Here is a 24,244-nt window from a genome sequence, read left to right as displayed (position 1 = left end):
GCCGAGGATAATAGTATAGCCTGTCTCATAGAGATGATGGGCGGATTAAGGAGCTCAGAGAGATGATAAACATAAAAGAGCACTGAACAGCTGCTTTAGGATTCAGTGTGAGAAGCAGAGGGATATGCTCTGCAAATGCTCCTTCTCTCCAGACCACGTTCTGAATGTGCAGACTCTGAAGGGCAGATGGAAGAAGTGGGGTACAGGCTCTGGGACTTTATTTTCAGGCCAAACCTACCATATCATTTTGTATTCCAGCCAATGACTTCCTGAGCCCCAGCTGCCCTAGACCTTAACAGTTGCAGGAGCCAGATAAGCAGCCCCGGAAGCTCCTCCGGAGACACTTCCGTTGCACTGAAGAGGCCAGGATAACCCCATAGCAAAGGACATGAAGCTGCTCACTTTTGATGATCTGAGTTAGGATTATCACTGTGTGAACTGTTAGGGGCACATTTTAGAAATCAGAGAGCTTTGTACAGAATAGATGTTGGAAACAAATCACTGAATCAATTCAAATTGGGGCGCCTGGGTGGCTCAGTCGGTTAAGCATCCGACTTTGTCTCAGGTCGTGATCTGATGGTCCATGAGTTCAAGCCCCTCATAGAGCTCTGTGCTGACGGCTTAGAGCCTGGAGCCTGCTTCAGACTCTGTGTCTCCTTCTCTCTGCCCTTCTTTTGCTCGCTTTCTGTCTCTCTCTCTCTCTCTCTCTCTCTCTCAAAAATAAATAAACATTAAAAATTTTTCAAATAAAACTGAACTGAGGTCTTGTATCTTCTTCAAATATCCAGACATGTTGGGTGCTCTTTTCTCACATGGTATATAGATATGTATTTGGGGGTGTTTGTTAATGTCCATATTGTTATACTGTGTTACTCAATGGTGGCAAACAATGGACATTTATCTAAAGAACAGCAAGGGCATCAAAGAAAAATCTATTGGTTGTAGAAAATGTTTTGGGGGAGGTGAAGTTTAATAGCCCACTAAGTAGTTAGATAAGCTTCCATAGGTATAGTATATATGAAGTATTCTTATCTAGGTATAAAGACTAATGGATAGAATGAGAATTCTGGTGAGATTTCAGGAAATTACAAAAATAATTTAGAAAATGAAAAAAATCTCTTAATTTATTGATAAAGATTTGTGTTTGTTTGTTTTTACATCGGAACATATTAATTCAGTCACCCATCTTTTTCTTGAAAGTAAGAAAATACAGTAACTATCTAGGCACAACAAGGGGCTCTTGTGATGGACACTTTTGCTTAGGAAGCTTTTTATTTTTCTGTGAATCAAAAAGCAATTTTGCTCAATGCTTCTGACCACATAGTAAGACTTTAGGCTTTTCTCTTTGAGACAGAAGTCTTATAAAACTCATATTCTCATTACTGGGAGAGCAAATTAAGTAAAATTTGCGATATGTTAAGCCCTCTACTTGAGGCAATGTGTTTGTACTTTGAGTAAGGATTTCCTCAATAAATCCTTGCTTGCATAACCGGTAGTCTTGAGGTTAGCAAGATAGCCTACTTCATGCATGGAGTTAACTGATATTAATTACAATGTAAATCACATAAATATACAGAAATTATATCATTAAATATTTTCACTAAAAAAATGGAAAAACTGATAGTTAATTTGATCCCACTGATTTTCCCATTGCAGTCTGAATTATTTCATTCAGGATTCTGTAGCCCTTGCTCAGAAAATATTTCATCGTATCTTTGTTTCACTGACTCTTTGGGTTCAAAATATTTTTACAGCATTCATATTTACATAATTTTCTAAAACAAATTTTGCATTTCTCTTCTCTTTTTCTAATATTTAAACACGAAGTCTCTTGACTTTTCAATTTGTTTCCATAATAATTATTTTACCATTCCTAGAGCTAACTTGATCTTTCAGTTTCATAGAACTTGTGTTGAACTTCAGAGTTATTTGGACCTAGCAAGTGGCCCATTGCAACTCTTTTGGTGTCTTGATTTAAAAACAAGGTGACTTGTGCTCTGTATTTTCTATGAGCAAATGTATACTTACTTTTTACTTTATTATAGTAATTTTACTTTTGATTTATAATACTTTCTTTTTTTAGTAATTCTACTCAGTATTTCTCTGCAATTCCATGTTGGGCTAAAGGCTAAATGGATACAATTTTGCAGCAACTACTCAAATGTGTTTCTAATCAGTATGCTACAGCACCTTTCCATTAAACAGATATTTCCAATTTTATATTCTTTACTTGAAAGCTCATTATTTTGCATTTACCTATAGTGAACTATATTTGTCGTGTATTACCACAGACACTTAAATGTTCTCAATCTTGATTTATCCCTCACAATATTATTCTTCCTTGCTTTTTTAGTCATTTAAAAATAATCTGGAAACAAGCAGGGTAAAAGTGTGGTGAATCCTATCTAGTTTCTCTCTCTCTTTCTCTTTATACATGTATATATAAAAATATATATTATAATTTATATATTATATACTTATATATCTATATATACACACACATACACATGTACCCGTATATATGTGTACACACACACACACACACACACACACACACATATTGCAAAAGCAGATGATTCTGAAGATATTTAATAGAAGGAAAGGATATAATGATAGGACTGACTTGATATCTTGGCCCTGTGGACCTAGTGTAAGCACCAGTGTTTTATAAAATCATGATAATAATGCAGTAAAACAAAACTCATGACAATAACTAGTAGTAGTTGTCCATAGTGATCCTTCCAATAAACATGTGATTATTAATTTACTGCCTCAAAAACCACAGGGGAACTATGTTTATCCATTTCAATAAATGGGTTCAAAGACTTTGATATGACTTTAAAGTGTGTGGAGAGAGGTGGCATATAGTAAATTACTGAATCAAATAACTGATTTAATCAAAAGAATGACTGAGATTCTGAAAAATACTACTGAAGCAAAAGTATTTAGTGGATTTTGAGTTACAAGGAATATTTTATTTTGTATTAATTTGTAAATGTGTTAATAAAATCTATGTAAGAGGTACTATCGTGGTGGGATTTGTTGTAATCAGATGCTATTTTATCCAAGGAATCTGGAATGCCTAAATGTCTCCAGGTCAATAATCCTTAGAGGAATTACCCCGACAAGAAACACAACAGAATAAGAATCAAGGTAACTTTCCATAGTTTTGTGTGTATACAAAAATTTAACAGAGTTTCCATGAAAATTGGCTTGGAGGGTGTTTCTTGAGCCTGATTTATAGGGGTATTCTTAGAAAAGATATTTTATCTCCATAGTCTGACTCTTAGAGCTAATCTCTGGAAGCACAGAAGGAGTAAGGGGGAAGAAAAAAAAGAGGAAAAAATACTTTTTGTCTAAAACCCCATCCCACTTACCATATACGGGTAGGAAAAGAGGAATTTTTAAGAGAGGTTAAAAAGAGTGTATCGGGTAAACTTTTGTTAAATTTTTTTTTTTCAACGTTTATTTATTTTTGGGACAGAGAGAGACAGAGCATGAACGGGGGAGGGGCAGAGAGAGAGGGAGACACAGAATCGGAAAAGGCTCCAGGCTCTGAGCCATCAGCCCAGAGCCCGACGCGGGGCTCGAACTCCCGGACCGCGAGATCGTGACCTGGCTGTAGTCGGACGCTTAACCGACTGCGCCACCCAGGCGCCCCTCGGGTAAACTTTTGAAGGATAAACTCCTTTTTATCCTTCAAAAGAAGACTGAGAGTCCAAACTTCCCGGTGTGAGTTTGTGATAGAACCTTCCTTATTTGATTGATGTATAGAAAATAGCCACTTATTCCAGTCTGGGAAGGAAGGGTAAGACAGTCGAAAGAAGTTAGTGCTTGAGTTGTCTTGAAAGAGGAGTAGGACCTAACCCGATGATCAAAATGAGCAGGGATATTTAGGAGCAAAGGGACAGATGTAGAAAATTACCCATTCTTTTTTACTCTGGAATTAGAAGCAGTTTGATTTGGCTTGACCAGATAGTGGAGCAATCATATATCAACTGTGTCCTGGGTGGCCTGGAGTTCCTCCTTTCAGACTGATTTTAGAACCCTCATGACGAGAGAACATACCCCTCTCAGAATTATTTGGATATTCCCCCAAAACCTCCCTATGCCGCTTTTTTTTTTTTTGAGGCATTTTCAACCTGGGTTTAATTTGGGAAAGTTAATGAAACTCTTTGTGTCTCAGTGAAAACATACACAAATAGGGGAAATGTGATACCTACGTCACAGGTTTGTTGGCACAATATGAGATCGTGGCTGTGAAAAGTGCCCGTGCTTTGTAACCTGGAAAGTGTAATCCAAAAGCTGTTATTAAGCTGAGATTCCTGTCAGGTCTTATATTTTATACCATATAGCAAAAACAAAATTTAAATATCCTCAAAATGTGATACCCCCAAAACCCAGATCATTTAATCTCACTGTGTGCAACTATCTTTTCATACAGTTCAACTCAATAAAAGTGATTATATTGAAGAAAGCCTTAAAGTACAGATGATGAATACATAGCATATGGGACCAAATTCCTCACTTGTGTTCCCAAGACAGACATCACTAATTGGTAACGGCACTTTTTCCTCTGTGTCTGGATGGAGCCTTAAAATTCTTCTCAACCTTCCAAGCGGCTAAAACCAATACTTAAGAGTTGACCCTTGAAATCTATTATTATTCTGATTGGATGCGAGCTAGAAGAGGGCAGACGGTATTTTTCTTCCTTCAAGGCATCACTGCAAGCAACTATTTTAATTCAGAGAAGAAAAGCTCAGTCTTTACACATTTTTAGGAATGAGAATATGAGATGTATGAATTGTGAAGTGGGTTTTCTTAGCAATACGACAAGAGGAATACTTTGAAAAATTGGGTTACTTTTTAGTATCTCGGATATCGATTGAATAATTTCTTTCATGTGTAACATGGCTTCATACCAACTGTGTTAGCTTTAGAATAATGATTATGAAATGACTAGGCTGACACCAAATAATAAATACAAGTTCAAGTAAAAATATCCCTAAGTATATCAGAACGAATTTGTGAATGGAGTCTAGGATGCAGGCATATGCATTAAAATGCTATAACCATGTATACACATAGTTATCAAGTCATTGTCAGATACTATTTTCATGCATCATTTTGATGCTGCTTAATGTAGGATATGCTGAAAAGCTATTATTTGGTCTTTTCGAAAGTCCTCAGTAAATAACCTTCTGCCCAATTACACTTTTCCTAAGATTGAAAAACTAAGCCCTCAAAGGTTTATAATGGGTTTCCTCTGAATGTGTTGCAAAATTAAAAACAAAATCTTTCCTTTAAGCTGGTTGGTATTTGAAAACCGACATTCCTTCAATGGATAAGTGGTACCACGGGAAAGAGACACAGTGTGAGGGGCAACTTCTTAGCTTTATGCAGAGGTGCTGCTATGGGGGGATGAGGTGAGGATGGGAATAAACTGGACATGCCGTTCTGACTGGGGGCCACCTTCCTGTAAGACCAACACAAATATGCCGGTGAGCAAACTGTGGTATTAATAGTTTTGAGCGATGGGGAACAACAGCCGTAAGCCACTCCCTCACTCTCTCAGTCCCACTGAGACCTGGCCTCATGGGATTTTCTTTTTCTTCATAATAGAGGTCCATCCCACTCTGCTCTACCTTCCAAGGAATGGTTGCTTGTGCTGCGCCAGGTGGCAGAATTATGGCTCTAGGATGTAAAAAAAGGGGACGATTTTAAGATCAACAGGAAAACAAAAATTCTACTTACTGCCATCTTGTGTGTGAATGCAGTTTGCCAGGAAGCTATATTTGTATGGCTGTGTGGGTGACAAGGACTGTTTTGTCTGTGGTTTCAACCAATACGTGACATAATACTGGATTCAGATACATTCCATAATGAGGGACACAGATTAGATATCCCTTCATCTATGGCTTGATAAATGCATACATTTGCTCCAATGACCTAGTTCTTTCGGTTTTGTTTATTTCATATATGCAATACAGACAGTGAGAGACCCAGCCCTGCAAGATGCCAGTTTTCCCTTGGCTAGACGGTAGGAAATAGACAGAGAACTGATAACTCGGCACACTCAGATGTCCTGGGGGGAGATGTCAGATCACATCAGATCTAAAAGGCAACCTGATAGAAATAGAAGAGAAAAGTACTCTTATCCCAACCTCTGCCCAGGATTCATCAGCTCTTTCAATCTCATAGCAAGTATACCGATGCATCTCACAAATAGCCGTTTATTGTTTTAAACTGTGTAAATAAATGAATAATAGGCATCTATGGGCTCTGAAAGAAAATTTACAGGTAAACGGCTTTTTGGGATTTAATTTTGACCCTAGATAGTCATCTCCCTATGATAACAGAAAGGGAAATAAAAGAACTTTGTAGTAAACGTGTGAGCAGCAGAGTTGAACGGGTAGAGTTGATACAGTCCCCTTTCTTCCACTTACTAGTTACATAGTATCAAATTTTCCCTCTAGCCAAAAAGAATAATAACAGAACCTATCTTACTGGCACTGCCGGGAAACAATTGAGGTAAGTGCTTGCAATGTATTAGGTTTCCATATAGGTACATTTTCTGAAAATACCTTATGGATAGTGTAAAGTATGGTGACTAGCATTCATTTATCTTTCCATCATTCAATCAAACACGCACACTGAGTATATACTATGATCTATTTACTGTGTGGTGCACAGGGATATAAAAAGGGGGAAAACATTTCTAACATCAGCAGACATCTGAACTCAGCCGTCTTCTCTTATCAAGACATTTAGAACACCAGCAGCTTGACTTCAATGAATAAAGAATAATATATATAAACACTGACACGAGACATTGACACCATGAAGATTAGGTAACTAGAGCTCTCAATACACAACCAGTAACGTGTCTGGCGTTCAAGGAGAAAGTAAGTTTTCTAGGTGTCAGCTTCTTGTGGCTGTTGCTCCAAAGGAGGTCACTGCCCAGAGTAATGAGAACAGTTGGGAATCTCTCCCATTCTCTATTGCCTGAAGGTCAACAGCCATCTGGTCTAACTCATGCTGGCTTTCCAATTGAGAGTGAAAACAGATTTTCTATCATGTCCAAGAACAAAGGGCATGGCTGAATCGTGGAAAATGTAGATGACACAGTTGCCTTCATCCATACAGAATGTGCATCTCAATTTTCTGTAAATGCGTTCTTGGGCAAAGTGTCCTTTGATTAAGAGACCGAATATAGGGGGCATGACAAAGAGGGGAAGGATGAGCCATGCAACCAGAATCCCCTTGGAATGATAAAACAATTACAAAACCAAGAAGGTTCTCTTTGGGTAATCCGAGGGCTGTCTTTCAAAAATAGAGAATAAATCCAACAGTCAGTGAAGTGCCTATGCATTGCAAATCATGAAACAGAAGTTATATATGTCACCACTGGGTGTTACGAACCGTTTCTTTTGCATTTTCATAAAAAAAAATCTGACATCCTGAATAGGGCACTGACCAACAGATTAAAATCACTTACTATGAATGTCCTTTCATTTTCTTGGCAGGCCACATGCTGATCTAGCGGTCATCCATCTTTTTTCTTTTGTCAGACCCTGGTTAACAAATATTACCTGGTGATAAAACTGTCCAATTTTCTTATAGCAAAAATTACAAACATCAGGAGAAAATGCTGAGCTGGGGTAAGATATCTTATCTGTGTTAAATATTTCAGACTTATTACAGAGCTTCATACAGTTGGTGAAATGTTTAAAATAAATATCCAAGTGCCAAGTACCTTGTTCTTTCAAATTTATTTGAAGGATATTAAATATGTTACAATTAATTTCATATGGTTTATTAAGACATTCCATTTATATGCTCAAAACTACAGGGGTCTCCATAACCGCCCTAAGTAATTCCATTTTGCAGTACAAGGGACATTGTTAATGTTCAAAGATTAGAAAGTGCACCCTCTTTGATCTTTGCTCCTTACTGAAAGACAGCATTCAGAGACCAGGAATGTATTTTTCTTCAAATAGTTGATTTCTCCTAGAGGAAGGTATGATTAAATAGAATACTCCAGACTTAATAAGGCAACAAAAGACCTGGCAATTTCTCTGTAGCTCTTCTCATTCTAGTATCTCAAAGCTGTTTGCCTTGGGATTTAGAAGCTGAGCGAGAACGAGTCGCCGACCCTAGAATCGAACAACCACATTAGTCATTTTGGTTATGCCAGTGTTGAAACGGAGCATGTGCCAGAGGCAGGCACACTTTGCAGAGTAGGCATTTTGTACACTTTATTTTAATTGATGGCTCAGCATGTGCATGTACAGATGCTTCAAAATGAAAGAAATTATTGGATTCTTGTGAGGAATGAAACTCGAGGTTTAGAGAGGAAAATGGCTTTCTCTGCTACTTCCAACATGCTTCTTAGAGTTGCTCATTGTTTGTAACCCTTTTTTGTAATCCTTGATTCATGTGGTCACTTGCGCAGCAGATATCTATTAACAGTGCTATCGCCAGGTGTAGTAGTGGGTACTAGAGTCTTGCTGATGCTCACAACCTCATTTCGTAGGGATTACAGTTCATTGCTGAGACTCTGCTAATAGATATTTAGAGCCCTGGGCAAAAGTCTCAACACGTCCAGTCTATTATTCTCTTTAAAAAAAGACTTTGCTAATTTCAAAACACACTCCCAATTATGCCCATGAAAAAGAAAGAGCAGATAGCTGAGCTGTAGCCAGGCTCTTCTCCTACAAGCTATGTCAAGTACAGCCGGGTCATCACAATAGCTTCACTCCCCTCTGCTTTCCAATCCATCCTCCCCATGCGAGCTAGAGCGATCGGAGCGCGGGAAATATTTGGCAGCTTCCCATTGTACTTAGGACAAGGGCAGATATCTTTACTATGCCCCTCCGAGACGGGCATAATCTGGTCTCCGGGCACCACTGCAGCCTCATAGCAGCTTCAATGTCTTCCAGCTACCCTCACTTTTTCTCAGTTAATCCAGTGTGGCAGGGCTGTTCCAAATGCTGTTCCCTCTACATTGAATTCTCCATTAGAATCAAACCTTCCAAGCTTGTGTACGAGGCCTTCTGAAGTCCATAAAACAGCATTTTTATAATCTATCTTGTATTCATTCCCAAGTGGCTCAGAATCTAAGCATGATGTCAACAACTATAGACGCTCTCTGCCGAATTTCTTCATTCTAGGTTTCAGTCCATGGCTTGATGCTCTGAGAGGCATGATAGGATTGCCAAAGCTGATCAATAATGTGAGCTGGTTGTTACTGGAATTTTACTCAATAGAGAAAGGCTGCAAAAGCTTTAATAACATATCAATCCAAAACTTTGGGTTTCAGAACGTAAATCTCGTTTTTTTCAGAATGTTTTCTTTGAGGCCATCTGTCAATTTAATTTAACAAATATTTATTGAAAAACTTCCTTAAATAAGGAAGCTCAGAAACTTTTTGGTAATGACCAGACTTTTTTTTTTTTGGATGTTTTATTTTAGCGGTATTTAGTTTAATTTGTGATTTCTCTCCATCAGTGACATCTATTAATAAATGGGAAGGACAGATAATGAATAATACTTGGTCAACAAGTATTTATTGTATACTAACCTGTGTTGGGGCCATCGTCCTGAATTCTAAGAACATAATACTGAGCTAGATGTGGCATCTTGTGGAGTCAAAATCTAGCACAAGAGACATGCACTGAGTGTTAATCACACAAATTTGTGATCACACACTGTGGAAAATGCTATAAAGAAAAACACAAATTGTATGAAAGGATATAAGAAGTCCTGGGGGTAAGGTTGAAAGGAACATGGAAGGCTTGCTCAGTCCCCTCTTGCCTAACACTCAGAGGAGGTGATGTTTGTACTAAAGAAGAAAAAGGGCTGAACTCGGTGAAGTGGGGTGGGGAGGTAAAGATTTATCCAGAATGAGAGAAACAGCATGGAAAAGTAATGTTTAGCATCACATAGGCTCCAAAAAGTAGTTTTTGCTACATTTTTATTTACTTTTACTACAATCACTCTCAGTCTCCCTCTTTTTTAATTACTCCCTCATCACCTCCAAATAGTTTCCTTTAACCTATAGCTTTAAGCCAGAGTCATGAGGATAACAGCTCCTATGGGTGGATTAGTGGTCACTTCCACCTAATAAAATTTGAGATGCTGTAGGAAGACCCTCAAAAGTTTTTTCCTAATGTTTCCCTAATTTGTGGGTTTAACACGTTTACTCTTCTGTTTCAAGCAATATTACCTGAAGAAATGTGAAGTCCTCAAAGAGTAGTAAATATATTAGGCCACAGTGAATCATACATTACCAGCTAGCTCATGAAACCACTTATAAACTCAATGATATTAAGCCAGAGGAAGTCATCCTCATGAGAGATATGTAATAAATTTTTAAGAGGGGCCCTCTGTAAGCAGGCACTTGTTTTTATCTAACTATATTTTGTCCATTTACTCATTCAAAAAAAGTATTTATTGATCACTTGCAATATGCCAGGCATTATTCTTGCTAATTGGGATATATCAATGAACAAAACAGTTGTATCAGTTTTCCAATTGCCACAATAACACATTTACAACCACAAAATCAGAGCACCATGAGTTGCAGGGCTCAGTTCATCTCAGATAGGCTTGGCTAGTCATGCCTGGGACACTCATGTGTCTGCAGGCAGTTGTGGGTTCGTTTGGTGGCTCTGTTGATCTTGGTTGGGTTTTCTCACACAGCGAGGGGGGCAATTGGCTGTGGCCAATCTGAGATGGCCTTAGGTGGTACAACTGGGAAATTAAGTTTTGTTCTATAGGTCTTATTCATTCTTTAACAGGCCAATCTAGGCGTGTTCTCAGAGCCATGGCAGATCAAGGGTGAACAAACCCAGTCATACATGTACTTCTCAAACCTTTGTTTGTGTCATATTTCCTAACATGCTGTTGGCCAAAGCAAATCTCAAGGCCAAGCCCAGAGGCAGAGTGGGAGAGCACTACAAAGTTATGTGCAAAGTAAATGGATATATAGTATGTTATGAGCTGAATTGTGTCCCCCACACATACATTGAAGCCCTAACCTCCACTTCCTCAGATGCCACTATATTTGGAGACAGAGCCTTTAGAGAAGTAATGAATTTAAAATAAGACTGTTAGGGGGTTCCTGGGTGGCTTAGTTGGTTAAGCATCTGACTTCAACTCAGGTCAGGATTTCATGGTTCATGGGTTCAAGCCCCATGTAGGGCTCTGTGCAGACAGCTTAGAGCCAAGGGCTTGCTTCAGATTCTGTCTCCCTCTCTCTTGGCCCCTCTCCCACTCATACTCTGTCTCTCTCTGTCTCTCAAAAATTCATGAATGGAAAATAAATTTTTTTAAATGGACTGTTAGGGTGGGCCTTAATCCAATCTGACTGGAATCCTTATAAGAAAGGGAAATTTGGACACAAAGAGACACCGGGGATTCGTGCTTGCAGAGGAAAGACCATGTGAGAACACAATAAAAAGGCGGCCATCTGCAAGCCAAGGAGAAAGGCCTTGAAAGAAACCAAACCTGCCAATACCTTGAGTTTGGACTTCCAGCCTCTAGAACTATAAGAAAATTAATTTCTGTTGCTGAAGCCCCCCATTGCATGGCATTTTGTTATGGCAGCCCTAGAAAATTAATACAGGGAAGGATAAAAAATAGAGACCATTTTGGGGGACTCTATGACAACAATCCATGCTCATCTGGACCCTAAGTCTCAGAGTGGAGAAATTTAGATGATATACATGATAAAAACAATAAATTCTATAACATAGGAGAAGATGTAAATGCTGTGGAAAACCTTCAAAGTTAAGCAGAGTTAGGGGATCAGTAGTGCTGGAGGTAGAGGGTTTCCCTATTAATTGGATGGTCAGGGTAAGCAGTGAGAAGGTAACAAATGAATGAACACTTGAGAGATGAAGGAATTCATCATGAGGATAGCTGGGGAAGGCATTCCAGGCAGAGATGAGAAAAGCCCAAAGGCTCTGAGACAGAACATGCCAGGAACACTGGAGGAGACCCAGCAAAAAGCCAGGTGGCTGAGAATAGTAAGAAATGAGTCAGAGGCATGACAGTCCAGCATATGTGGAGCCTCGTAGACCATGTAAAGACCTGGAACATTGCAAGGTTTAAAGGACTTCCTCTATGCCTGGCGTTTTCCTCCTTTCTCAATATCTATTTCTGTTGTTTGTCCTATAGATTCTCGGTTTCTGAAAACTAGCTACTGACCTGGTCCAAGATCTCAACTTGACCTGGTCCCAACCATAAGGTTGAAATATTTGAATGATACTCCTCATACTCCTCAAATTCTACTCTTGATTCTGAAGTTTTTTGTTTGTTGGCTTTTTTTTTTTTTCTAACATCATCTTACCCCACAACTATCTAACCTTTAGTTTTTTTAAATTGGGAAAATTAATGTGTTTCTTCATTAGGTCCATTATAAAAATGCTTATTTAGATCCATTATAAAAATGCTTATTAATGCTTAGGTCATATTGAAAAAGAGGTTCAAGACATGGGGTCATTGTTTATAAAGTGCTTAGAACTGAGTTCCTGGGATATAGTAATTGCTCAGTAAACATTACCTATTATATCTTTAATTGTCTTGCTTTTTATAGGCCTAGTAAGTTGGCCTTAGCATCCAAGCCTTCTGGCTTTTTGTCTTCTGTTTATTCTATTTGAGTGAGCTTCTGCTGACTGATGTGTCTGTGTGCAAATTTGGTACATATGTTCAAACTGAGTTTTTCTCAGATATGTGTTTAGAGATATATGAATAATTTTTTATATAATCTTGTGCACACTACTATTCAAATATGGATTCTGAGATCATTCCAAGTTAAATCATGTCTCCTGAGTCACCGATTATAATTCAGAAATATTTCTTATTGATGTTTAAGTGTAACTTATGATGTTTTCAAGGATATCTGTACGTCATAAGGTAAGACTACTAAGGAAGAGTCTATTTCTCTGGCCATTCACTCTACTTTGTATCAAGTTTCAACCTCACATCATAATGTTTTACAAAAGATTGAAAATACTCATGGTTTCTAGTGAAAATGTTCACTAGAAACCTTTTCCTGTTATAAATAAATAATTGTGAGTTCGGTAGGTAAATAAATTTTATTTGAATCATTTTTCTATACTGTCATTGAGAGCTAAGATTTTATACATTTTGTTAATATTCAGAAGGTATAGCTGAAGTCATCTGAATAAGGATAATTTAGAAATTAAAGGAGAGGTGGATTTTCATTGTGTGACATCATTCATCAGGTATTTACTGAGTGCTATGTTTCAGATACAAGAGATGTGGCAGGGAAATAGACATATTAGGTTTCTGTTACCAAAGAACTTACATTTTAGTAGGAGAAACTGATAATAAATGAGTAGTGAAGTAAGTAGGTCAGTAAGTTAGACTTTAGGTGGCAAGTACAATGAAGAAAATACTACACAGCAATGAGATCAAGAGTGACCTTCAGAAATGTTAAGTCAGGTGATTGGAAGCCACCTTCAAGGAAGAACATTTGAGCTGAAACCTGAATAAGAAAGAACTTGTCATGCACACATCTAAAGGAAGAAAGCTCTGGGCAGCAAAAAGGGTCAATGCAAAGGAGCTGGAGGTGGGGAAAGTTTTAGGAGGAGTGAACAGTGGAAGGGAGAGCAGAGTTTGAGGGTGGGCGGTAGTTAGGGGGAGATAAAGGTAAAGAGGTGGGCAGAAGCCAGGTCATATGGGACTGAATGGGCCTCAAAAGAATTTGCACAATATTTTCTTTACGCGAGAAAGCCATTGAAGGGTTCTGAACAAAGAAAAAATGTATACTGATCTAGAGGGCAACACATAGACCTGTTAGGAAGCTAGTGAAGTAGCCTAATTAAGGAATGATGATGGTTGGACTCAGAAGGTGGCAGTTGACCTAAAAGAAGGTGGCTACTTTGGAACATGTTTATAAGGAAGTGCTAATAGGCCTTCCTACTGAATGGGGGGTGGGTCGTGAAGGACATAAGGACAACTCCTATGTTTTTGACTTCGCGTGCAAATGGATGATGCTGCTATTTACTGAAATAGAGAAGGCAGGGAGTCCCTATTTACTGGTATAGGGAGCAGACTTGGGAAAAAAGTAAATCAAGCATCCTGGTTTGGACCTGAAATTATAGATACCTTTGAGATATTGATGGGAGTTGGATTTATCACCTAGTGGCTCAGAGGAGAGGCCAGGGCTGGACACACATGTTTGTGTCATCAAGGGGCCATGGATAAAAGCACAGAAATATCTTGCCTGACAGTACAGTCACTTTGCTTCCTGTGCAATTTGGAAGAACTCCAACTTGAAGACTCTAAAATCCAGGACATTGGAAAATTCTAAGGTCTCTCAAGAACTGAATCAAATATCTTTTTATTGTCCTCACTTCCTTTGCCTTCCAAAATCACAGCAATCCTTAACAGAAAAAGTCTTTTCTCTCGGAGTGGTTCATCACTGATTTCTGGTAGTGTTCTACATCCTTCTTTACCCATCTAAAAGCTTGTTGTCGTATCGTATAAAAATAACTGTATAAAATCTGTGGAACATGCTCAGGCTCCAAACCCTTGCTACTACCATAGTTGTATTACCAGGTTCCATACTTGAAGTCTTATGCTCTCTCAAGTCATTTTACTCTCTGCTGGTTGTCACATAATTCTGTTCTTGTGTAGGTTGGTGAAGAAATGGTGAGCAGCATAAAACAACGTTTGTTTATCTTCTCTCTACATAATAAGTAAGAAGAAGCTAGGATGGTCAGAATTGTGTAAAACTAGCTCAACTGATGCCCACAATTATCTGAACTCTGCCTTGGCAAGTAAGGGTCAGGATGCAAGGCCAAGTTCCTAGGGCCAAGTCTGGGTGTGAGGTGAGTGGAGTGATACAATGTGGAATCCATTTCAGCCTCGGGTTTCCGACGTTCAGAAACTGAACCAGAGAGCAAGGAGAAAGGTAGTGAAATAACTATTTTGATACAGACTTTGGTATCATGGATATTTCCTGGTTCTAAAAGGAAAATGTAAACTAATAATTACCAAGTAATTATTACCTGCCCCTCACTTATCTCTCATGTACACAAAATGCCCATAGCATCAAAATGGCCTCTCAAAATATCATCTGACAGATCTAGGAAATAATTTCTAGAGTGAGGTTGGTATTAAAACCTGATAGTTCAAAGAAAGCTTCCATACAAGGTGGGGAATTAGATGGGCCAAGACGACGCATTTGGTATTAGGCTGGAAATTGGAACCCCAGAACAGAAACGAGGTTCAGAATTAGGACATACAGGGCTGCAATAGGGACCCAGAAGGGGTCTGTGAACCTGTGAGGCAGGGTCATGAGATCTCTTGTTTGGCCCCAGTGGCCTTGGTGCATGGCTGTGTAGTGCTTGGTGAGTGCTCAGCTCAGTCAGGATCCAGAATTATTCTCTGGCTTTCTTACCTCAGCCTGCTTTTTCTTCTACCCTTGTCTCTTCAGCCCAGTCGCACGGTTGCCCAGCTGGAGCAGAGTTCCCACCGCAGAGTGAAGAGGCCACAAAACAACCAGCATCCTAACATATTGCAGACATGAGACTCTTTCCTGAAAATAGCATCTTCAAGGATACACGACTTATCCAGAGTCATCAAATCCATTAGCCCCTTCTCATTTCTGCACATACACATAAAGAAACGATACAGATATTTAAAACATAAGCAAAAACAACAACAACAACAACAAAACACTTTTTAAAGGACTTGGGGTTGTAGGTGATGTTATCAGTTCATTCTTACTGAACATCATGACTTTTCAGCAGACTAAAGGGATGATATTTAGAGATAGGATTTGGCTTTATGGACTAAGGGTTATGACACTGAGGCCTGGGGTCTTGATAAGGGGCTGGCAATGTGATGATCAGGAAAAATGCATGTGGCAAGAGATTTTCTTACAACAGTGGAAAGCTTCTGAATAAAGAGAAAAAAACGTTCAGATATAACTATTAAAATAGCTTCTATGGGGGCTGGGGCGCCTGGGTGGCTCAGTCAGTTAAGCATCTGACTCTTGGTTTCAGCTCAAGTCATGATTTCACAGTTTGTAAGTTTGAGCCTCACATTGGGTTTTACACTGACAGTGCAGAGCCTGCCTGGGATTTTCTCTCTCCCTCCCTCCTTCCCCCCCCCCCTCTCTCTGTGCCTCCCTCCTTCCCCCCACACGCTCTCTCTCTTTCTCAAGATAAACAAATGAACTTAAAAAGATTTCTATAGAGGAAGATAACTGTATCATAGAGAAATACTACTAAGAAAAAATGCCCAGTAAAGCTAAGGAATAAACAGAAGCAAAGAATATTGGAAGAAACACAAGGTGTACTGGTCACATCAAATTCATTGCCTTTCTTTCCTTTTTTTTTTTTTTTTTTTTTTTTTTTTTTTGATACATACATAAAACAGTAAATGAGAAACAGAGTACTCCTTAATCTCCAGAGGCATTCATGAACTCTTTCATAGTTTGCATCACTAAGTGAAGTTTAGAAATGTGGTCTGATAGCACAGCTAGGTGGATTCACAGTTGATTAAACATCAGAGAACATATATTCTTGTTACTCGAAGAGAAGTCTCTAGCAGCAGCCCAGACATCCTTTCTTCATGTGGGCCTGTGTAAAATTTTACTGAGGACTTAGATTGAGTCATGAATCACATCCTGTCCAACTTTGTGACTGACTCAAAATCCCAGTTTAACAGCAAATACTAAAATAATAGAGCCAGGATTGAAAATGATATGAACAGGCTAAAAGGAAGGCTTAACGGGTGAAATAAATTGTAACTGCGATAAACATAATGTTCTGCAGTTAGCCTCGGAAAGTCAGCTGCCCAGTGCAAAATGGGAAGGCCAGACTTCAAGCGCTATAAAGATCTGAGTATAAAGATAACTGTAAGTCCGACGCGAGCTGGCAGCATGACCTGGCTGTGAAAATGTGGCCACATCTGATTTTCTACGGCACCAATAAAAGCAAACTGCTAATAAATGAAAACAGTCGACTGCACTCTCGACTATGTAAATAACAACCATATCTAGAATACTGTATCCAGTTTGGGTGCCAAATTGGCTCACGTAGGTCAACCAAGATAATAGGGTTCCCAAAGCCATATCATGGGAGGAGTAAATGAGGCAAAGGGGAATGTTTAGTTCATGAAGAGGGGAGGGTAACTGTGTTAAACATGTTTGAGGACTGCTAAGTGGTAAGAAAAAAAAAAAAAACCCTTCTTCTATTTGGTTTCAGAGTACAATACCAGTAGAAATTTTTTAAAGGTAGATATAAGATTATATAAAAGGCACCTTTCTAATATTTTTGGCTGCCTCACGATGCTCTAGCTGCACTCATATAGTAGTGAGTGTCCCTTCCCTGGAATGTGAAAGCCCAAGCTGAATTATCTGCTACTAAGCTGAATTCAGCATTACTACAAGGAACTACCTGCCACGACCCCCCTCCCCCCCCACATGGGAGATCAGATGCAGAGTTCTCAACCCTTTCTTCCATCTCTGAGGGCCCACCATTGTATTCCTTGTCCCCACTGTAGAAATGCCACTATCAGTTAACATGTAGCCACGTGCCCACAAGGCAAAGTGTGTGTGTGTGTGTGTGTGTGTGTGTGTGTGTGTGTGCGAGTCCAGGGGGATGTATTTGTGAATGTGCAGATGCACACACAGCAGGCACACATCTCAAGGAGCAATGCCACACCGTGGGGAAGGATCTCAGGGGGAGAGAACATGGTGCTTCCATCCTTGTTCCTTCTCTGACTTATGGCATATCTTGTCTACAGTTCTGGATCTAAAGCCACTGCCCAGGGTGTCGGTGGAACTATTCTTCTCACCTTGTCTGCCTACGTGTGGGAGAAAACTGAGCTTAATGACAGGGTAACACAGTAACAGAACAGGAGATTAACACTTGGAGCCACGGAGCTAGCAAAACTGCACTTAAACATAAATTGAACCCCCACAAAATCTAAATTTTTCCCATGTAAATTTTTTTGGCCAGTAATATTTTTTTAAGAAGCAAAAAAAGTATTCTTTCAAAATATAAAACTACTAGAAATAGGCATGTTCTGAGATGGAGATTTCTGGCCATTGCTGCATTTTTAGCCAAGCAGTTTCACTGTGTCTTCCAGAGAGGGGGAGGGGGAAGAAAAAAAAAAAAGAAAGAAAGAAAACAGCCACTTTTTTTTTTCATAAAGCCACAAAATATTTTCACAAAAAGCAGCTCAGAAAGAAAGGATATTTCCACCATTTCCCATTTCTGTAGAATTTGCATGAGGTTTTTATCTTTTCTGATTTTGTCAGAGGTAAGAATTTTTTTCATATGGCTGCAATTTCAACCTTCTGAACATTAAGCAGATATAAATTATCTACAAGGCTAAAAAGTCTTTGATTAACAAGCTGGGGAATTGCAGGTATTAAAATTGCCCCCCAGAGGGAGGGCATATCATTCCATGAATGCATTAGACATCTACTTTGAATTACAAAGAAAAATTAATTAAAAAGTATATGTTTATGAGTAATGTGTGTTCCCTCGAGTTCATTCTAAAAGCCACATATATGCAGAATCTAATAAAAATTAAATTACATTAGCTGCATATTTTACTTCAGCAACATGAATAAAAAGATAAAAGCAGGTGCTACCTAATGTTTCATTCTAGAGAACTTCCGGAGTGCCCCAAATGGTCTGAATGGATTTCAGTGCTCTACGCCCACTGGAAAATTCTGCGTGTGGCTGGAAAAAGAACTGTAGCTACCTCAGGAAGGGCGATTCGGTGCCCCTGTGAACAGCTCTGCTTTCAGGCTATCTGCTGTACTCTGAATCAGTCCAGCCATGCCCACATGCGTCCTGTAGAGGTGGTGTGGCTAGAAAGATTCAGCAGGCTCCATTTACAAGGTGTCATCTACACTGGCTAATAGCAGGCAGCCCAGCGGGTTGTTGGACATTTTCACAAGACCATCCTCAGTCAGGCACGGTCTACTCTGCCAGACAGTATGGCCTTAGTGTCTCTAGAAGTATGTGGGTCTAGAAACAATAAAAGTGTCATGACAGCCAACACTTGCCAACAAATATTTTGTTTATTCCATAGATATCTCATTTCATTAGCTTTCTGTGCCTTTTTTCCCCCTCCCTGTGCTTTTTCCCTTTCGGTTACCATGGAAACAATTTCCCTGGTAGGGGAGGAGTCTAATGGCATCCAGGAGTGTGAAGAAAAGTCAATTTATATCATGGTTTGTGAAATATTGGGAGTTTGTAATGGTTGTTATCACCACATATGGTAAATCAATCTCTCTCAAGAGCAAATTTCTAAATATTGATATGAGTATGGGAGTGATAGAATTATATAGAATCATGCATCTCAGCAACTTGCATGGCAACCTTTAAAATATACATTTCTATTTTATTTTGTTTATACAAATAAAAAATGAAGTACAAAAGATACAAAATGTACTATTTATATATATATTTAATCTATTTTAAGTTCTCTAAAGGCATTGACTGGTCTCTAACATAAAACTTAAAGTTGTTTTAATTATACAGATTTGAGAAGCCCTATCTGATCACTTATAAAGTTTCTATATGTGTGTGTGTATGTAAATGCGTAGTTGTTTTTGTTTTGTTTTTTTTTTACAGAGAGCTTGTATGCACAGCAGAGCACCTATGCCAGCTTCGTTCTCACTTTAAATCAACTGGTATTTAGACAAATATATTAATTCAGAAAATGCAGGCTTTAAAAGTTTGTCCAAATACGTGCACTCCACACAGGCAAAGTAAGGTGATTACATTTTCGGGTTTTAAAATAGACTGATTTGGCCCCCTTGTCAAAACCAAAATTCGTTTATTTGATTTCACTTGTAACTTGTTCTGCTTTCTGTTTTCTTGCAAAAAGACATGAGTGATGGGACGGCAAACTATTGGATTATTTGTGCTCTTGGAATGGATGCCACCTGAGTTGTGACAGGTGTTTTAAGTACCATCTTGTGCAGTCACTTAACACTGATTTGAAAAATGTCAAGCCTTGGGTATATTCTTGATCGTTCACCACCAAACTGAGTCACCTCTTGAGTAAAAAGGGAGATCTGGGGACAAAATGGAAACACTGAATGCGGGTGCAAGGGGGAGCCGTAAGAGAGAGGAGTTAAGATCTTCTCCACAAGTGTGGCTGACTCCAAACACAGATGTAAAACAACCAGAGAGTCTGGTTGAATTTTTTTTTTTTTTTCAGAAAGAGTGCCCTATGTTAATTCTTATGAACACAGAAATTATGGCTCAGCTGACATTTTTGAAAAACAACCATTCTTAAACTATTTCTGCGTGGTATTCTTGTACCTTGTCCTCTTATGGAACATGGACAGATGCTGACTAGACCTTTGAAATATTGTGTGATCTCATTCCCTTTTTAGATTTAAGGAAATGATTAATATTTTATGATCCTTTGAGACAAAGATCCGCGGCTCAAAAAGGGAAGAAATTTTAAAGTAAACATTCCCGTAGATGGTTAGAGATTTTTTAATAAAATTCACATGAAAAATTGGAGAATGGGGTTTGATGCAATTAAAGACGGCGGGAGAGACGTTGGAGGGAGGGGATGGAAGAAACGCCCAGGACAATTGCTGGACTTACTTTAAAATGTGTTTTCAGTGTTTACTTATTATTGGGAGACAGAGAGTGACAGAGCACGAGCGTGGGAGGAGCAGATACAGAATCTGAAGCAGGATCCAGGGTTCAAGCTGTCTGAGCAGAGCCCGACGCGGGGCTCGAACTCACAAAACAGGAGATCATGACCTGAGCTGAAGTCGGACGCCCAACTAAGCCGTCCCACCCACTTAGTGACCAACTAAGCCACCCAGGTGCCCCTCGCTGGACTGACTTTATTTTATTTTATTTTATTTTATTTTATTTTATTTTATTTTATTTTTATTATTTATTTATTGTTTTTTTTCCGCTGGACTTATTTTAAAAAGTGCCTCTGATTTCAGCAGAAATCCAAACAAGGTATTTTGGACATTGACTATTGGAGTGTCTGCTCTTTCTCCTGACCTTTGAACCTTTCTGCCCAGAGGTGGTTTTCAAAGGAGCTCCGCCGTTTCTCCCATGCTTCGTTTGTACCACATGAGTTAATTTTACAATTGCTTCTTACCAGAGTAAATTCAGTGATGGGTTGGCCGTAGCGGTAGGAAATAAAACATGCCCAAAGAGCAGGCTCAGAACAGCGCCTGCATCCCAATCAGGCTGAAGAAGTGAGCGCCTGCCAGGGAGGGCTGGTGGCTTGTGCACAGAGGTGAGGAGCTTGATGGAGCGGGGCTGAGTGGAGGCAACCTCCTCTTCTTCTTCCGAGATCAGCCATCGTGCAATTCAAGGGCTCTGGCATCCAATTCTCCTTCCCGAGAAGCCTGTTCCAGTGCAGCCAAGATGTATAGTGTGTGCAGCTGTTCTCTCTGCAACATCATGGGCCGTCTGGAAAAAAAAAAAAAAAATGACATTCGTTGGGATAACCTCAGTGAGAACCTTTGTTGGTAATGACTGATGTCAGAGCACAGGTACTTTTGCTCTGTATATTTTTATCGTTTTAAAGAAAGCCAACGGAATCGGGATGTCTGTGCCTCCCCTCAGTCACAATGAATGTGATGCACATTGGGCCAGAGATCAGGGCGTCAATTTGGGGAGTATCTGTATCCATTACTGAAGGTTAATGAAAGAGAGACTATGGGGTTTATTTGTTTGTGTTTTAAGAGAGGCTTTCACGTTTTTAACAGTATGACCCTTAATAGGTTACATTGGAAAATCTCACGTTCTGTCCTTATGCTTATTGTTTGTTTTTTTGTTTTGTTTTGTTTTTTTTAATTTTTTTTTTCAACGTTCATTCATTTTTGGGACAGAGAGAGACAGAGCATGAACGGGGGAGGGGCAGAGAGAGAGGGAGACACAGAATCGGAAACAGGCTCCAGGCTCTGAGCCATCAGCCCAGAGCCCGACGCGGGGCTTGAACTCCCGGACCGCGAGATCGTGACCTGGCTGAAGTCGGACGCTTAACCGACTGCGCCACCCAGGCACCCAAAACTGTTTATTTTTGAGAGAGAGAGAGAGCGTGAGAAGGGGAGGGGCAGAGAGAGAGAGGGAGACACAGAATCGGAAGCAGGCGCCAGGCTCTGAGCCATCAGCCCAGAGCCCGACGCGGGGCTCGAACTCCCGGACCGCGAGATCGTGACCTGGCTGAAGTCGGACGCTTAACCGACTGCGCCACCCAGGCGCCCCTTATTGTTTGTTTTTTTAGCTTTGGTTTTGGATGGAGAAGGAACATGGGTGATTTGAGGAAAAGGAAACATTGGGTTGCCCGGATCTGGTACAGAGCGTAAGCCACTGTCTTGTTCAAAAATCCTTCTAACCACAGAAATGGGAAGATTCATGAAGAGCAAGCAGGGAGAAAATACCTCACTTTCAAATCTTCGGTTACTGCATCTCAGTCAGTTTCAGTTCTATAGTCCCTCCCCCAGGACACACAGCCTCACCTACTAGCTGGAGCACCGGGGACCTTTCCCTCCCCGTGGCCAGGGGGACCCTAATGGCCACAGTTAGGCAGCAGGAGAAAGAGCTTGTTTTTCCAGGAAATCAGCGAATGACTAAAGACAGACAAGGGGTTTAATTGGCAGAATAAAGAAATGATTTGAAATTATAAACAGAAAGACAAATCAGAAGGCCAGAAGCTAGGCGGCTCTGGGAAGCATAGGATGAGAGGCTTTATGACCAGATGTCTGAGTCAAATGCCTGGAGCACCATGAGGGTGTCAGAGATACTTTAGAGAGGTGTTTGCAAGGCATCACCAGGGTGTGGGATTGGCAGGCTGACAGGACCTGGCAGTGCCTCAGTCCCTGGGTGTCCTCATAATTTGACTATCTGACTTTCTTTTTTTTTATTTTTTATTTTTGAGAGAGAGAGAGAGAGAGACAGAGACAGAGTGCAAGCAGGGGAGGAACAGAGAGAGAGAGGGAGACACAGAATCCAAAGCAGACTTCAGGCTCCGAAATGTCAGCACAGAACCTGACGCAGGGTTCAAACTCAGGAACCGAGAGATCACGACCTGAGCTGAAGTCAGACACCCAACCGACCAAGCCACCCAGGCGCCCCATATCTGAGTTTCTTTTAAAGAAACTTTGACATTTTGAGATAACTGTAAATGCACACAAAGTTTTACAGAAAGAGCTCATGTGTTTTTTATGCAGCTTCCCCTAGTGATGACATCTTGCAAACCTATAAAGCAATACCACAACCAAGATAGCGGCATTGGTGGTCACGATGCAGAAGATCCACCCTCACCAGATGCTTCAGGCTGCCATTTTGTAGCTACACCCAATCTCCCCTGCTCACTCTTTCTTACCCTTTAGTGACACTAACCTGTCCTCTAAGAGTTTCTATAACTTTGTCATTTCAAGTCTGTTCTATAATGGAGTCATACTGTATATAACCTTTGGGGAATGGCTTTTTCCCTCAACATAATTCTCTGGAATTCCATCCAAGTTGTACATGTCAATAGTTTGTTCCTTCTTATTCCCAAATAATATTCATGATATGAACATACCACAGATTCTTTCATCATTCACCCAGTGAAGGACATCTGGGTTGTTTACAGTTTTTGGCTATTCTGAATTAAGCTTCTAAATGTTCATATACAGGTATTTGTGTGAACCTAAATCATTGTTCCTCTAGAATACAAGCCAGGTTGTATAGTAGCTGCATGTTGAGTTTAAGAACCTGATTAATTGTTTTCCAGAGCGGCTGTATCGTGCCTTCCTACCAATAATGTGTGAGTGATCCAGCTTCTGTGCATCCTCACCAGCTTTTGGTGTTGTCACTATTTTTTTTTTTTTAGTTTTTTTTTTTTTTTTGTTTTTAGTTTTTGCCATACCAATAGGTGTGTAATGATAACTCATTGTGGTTTCAATTTGCATTTCATTACTGGCTAATGATGTTGATTATCTTTTCATGTGCTTGTTTTCAGTGAAATGTCTGTTCAAGTTTTTTGTTCAGTTTCTAATTGTATTGTTCGTTTTTACCGTTGAGTTTTGAGAGGTTTTTTTTTTAATGTACTCTAGGTGCTAGCCCTTTATCAGATACAGGGCTTGCAAATATTTTCTCCCAGTGTGTAGCTTGTCTTTTCAGCCTCTAAACAACGTCTTTCATGGAGCAAAATTTTTCAACTTGTCAATTTTTCCTTTTATGGATTTTCAAGGTTACGTAAGATC

General features: G+C 39.7%; 1 long non-coding RNA gene across 2 annotated transcripts in view; it reads right to left on the bottom strand.

The window, feature by feature from the left end:
- The window catches only part of LOC123586170, a 50,623-nt gene that overhangs the window by 17,334 nt on the left and 9,045 nt on the right, over window positions 1-24,244 (bottom strand). For both annotated transcript variants that reach the window (XR_006706647.1, XR_006706646.1), the window contains exons 2-3: window positions 21,145-21,461; window positions 15,437-15,643 (exon numbers count right to left, since the gene is read on the bottom strand). This is a non-coding gene — a long non-coding RNA (uncharacterized LOC123586170). The remainder of the gene's footprint in view (window positions 1-15,436; window positions 15,644-21,144; window positions 21,462-24,244) is intronic.

This window comes from Leopardus geoffroyi, chromosome C3 (genome assembly GCF_018350155.1).
Source record: "Leopardus geoffroyi isolate Oge1 chromosome C3, O.geoffroyi_Oge1_pat1.0, whole genome shotgun sequence".
Lineage (NCBI taxonomy): Eukaryota > Metazoa > Chordata > Mammalia > Carnivora > Felidae > Leopardus > Leopardus geoffroyi.
Note: the sequence above shows the minus strand (reverse complement) of the source record. Positions and strands in the feature narration are given on the sequence as shown.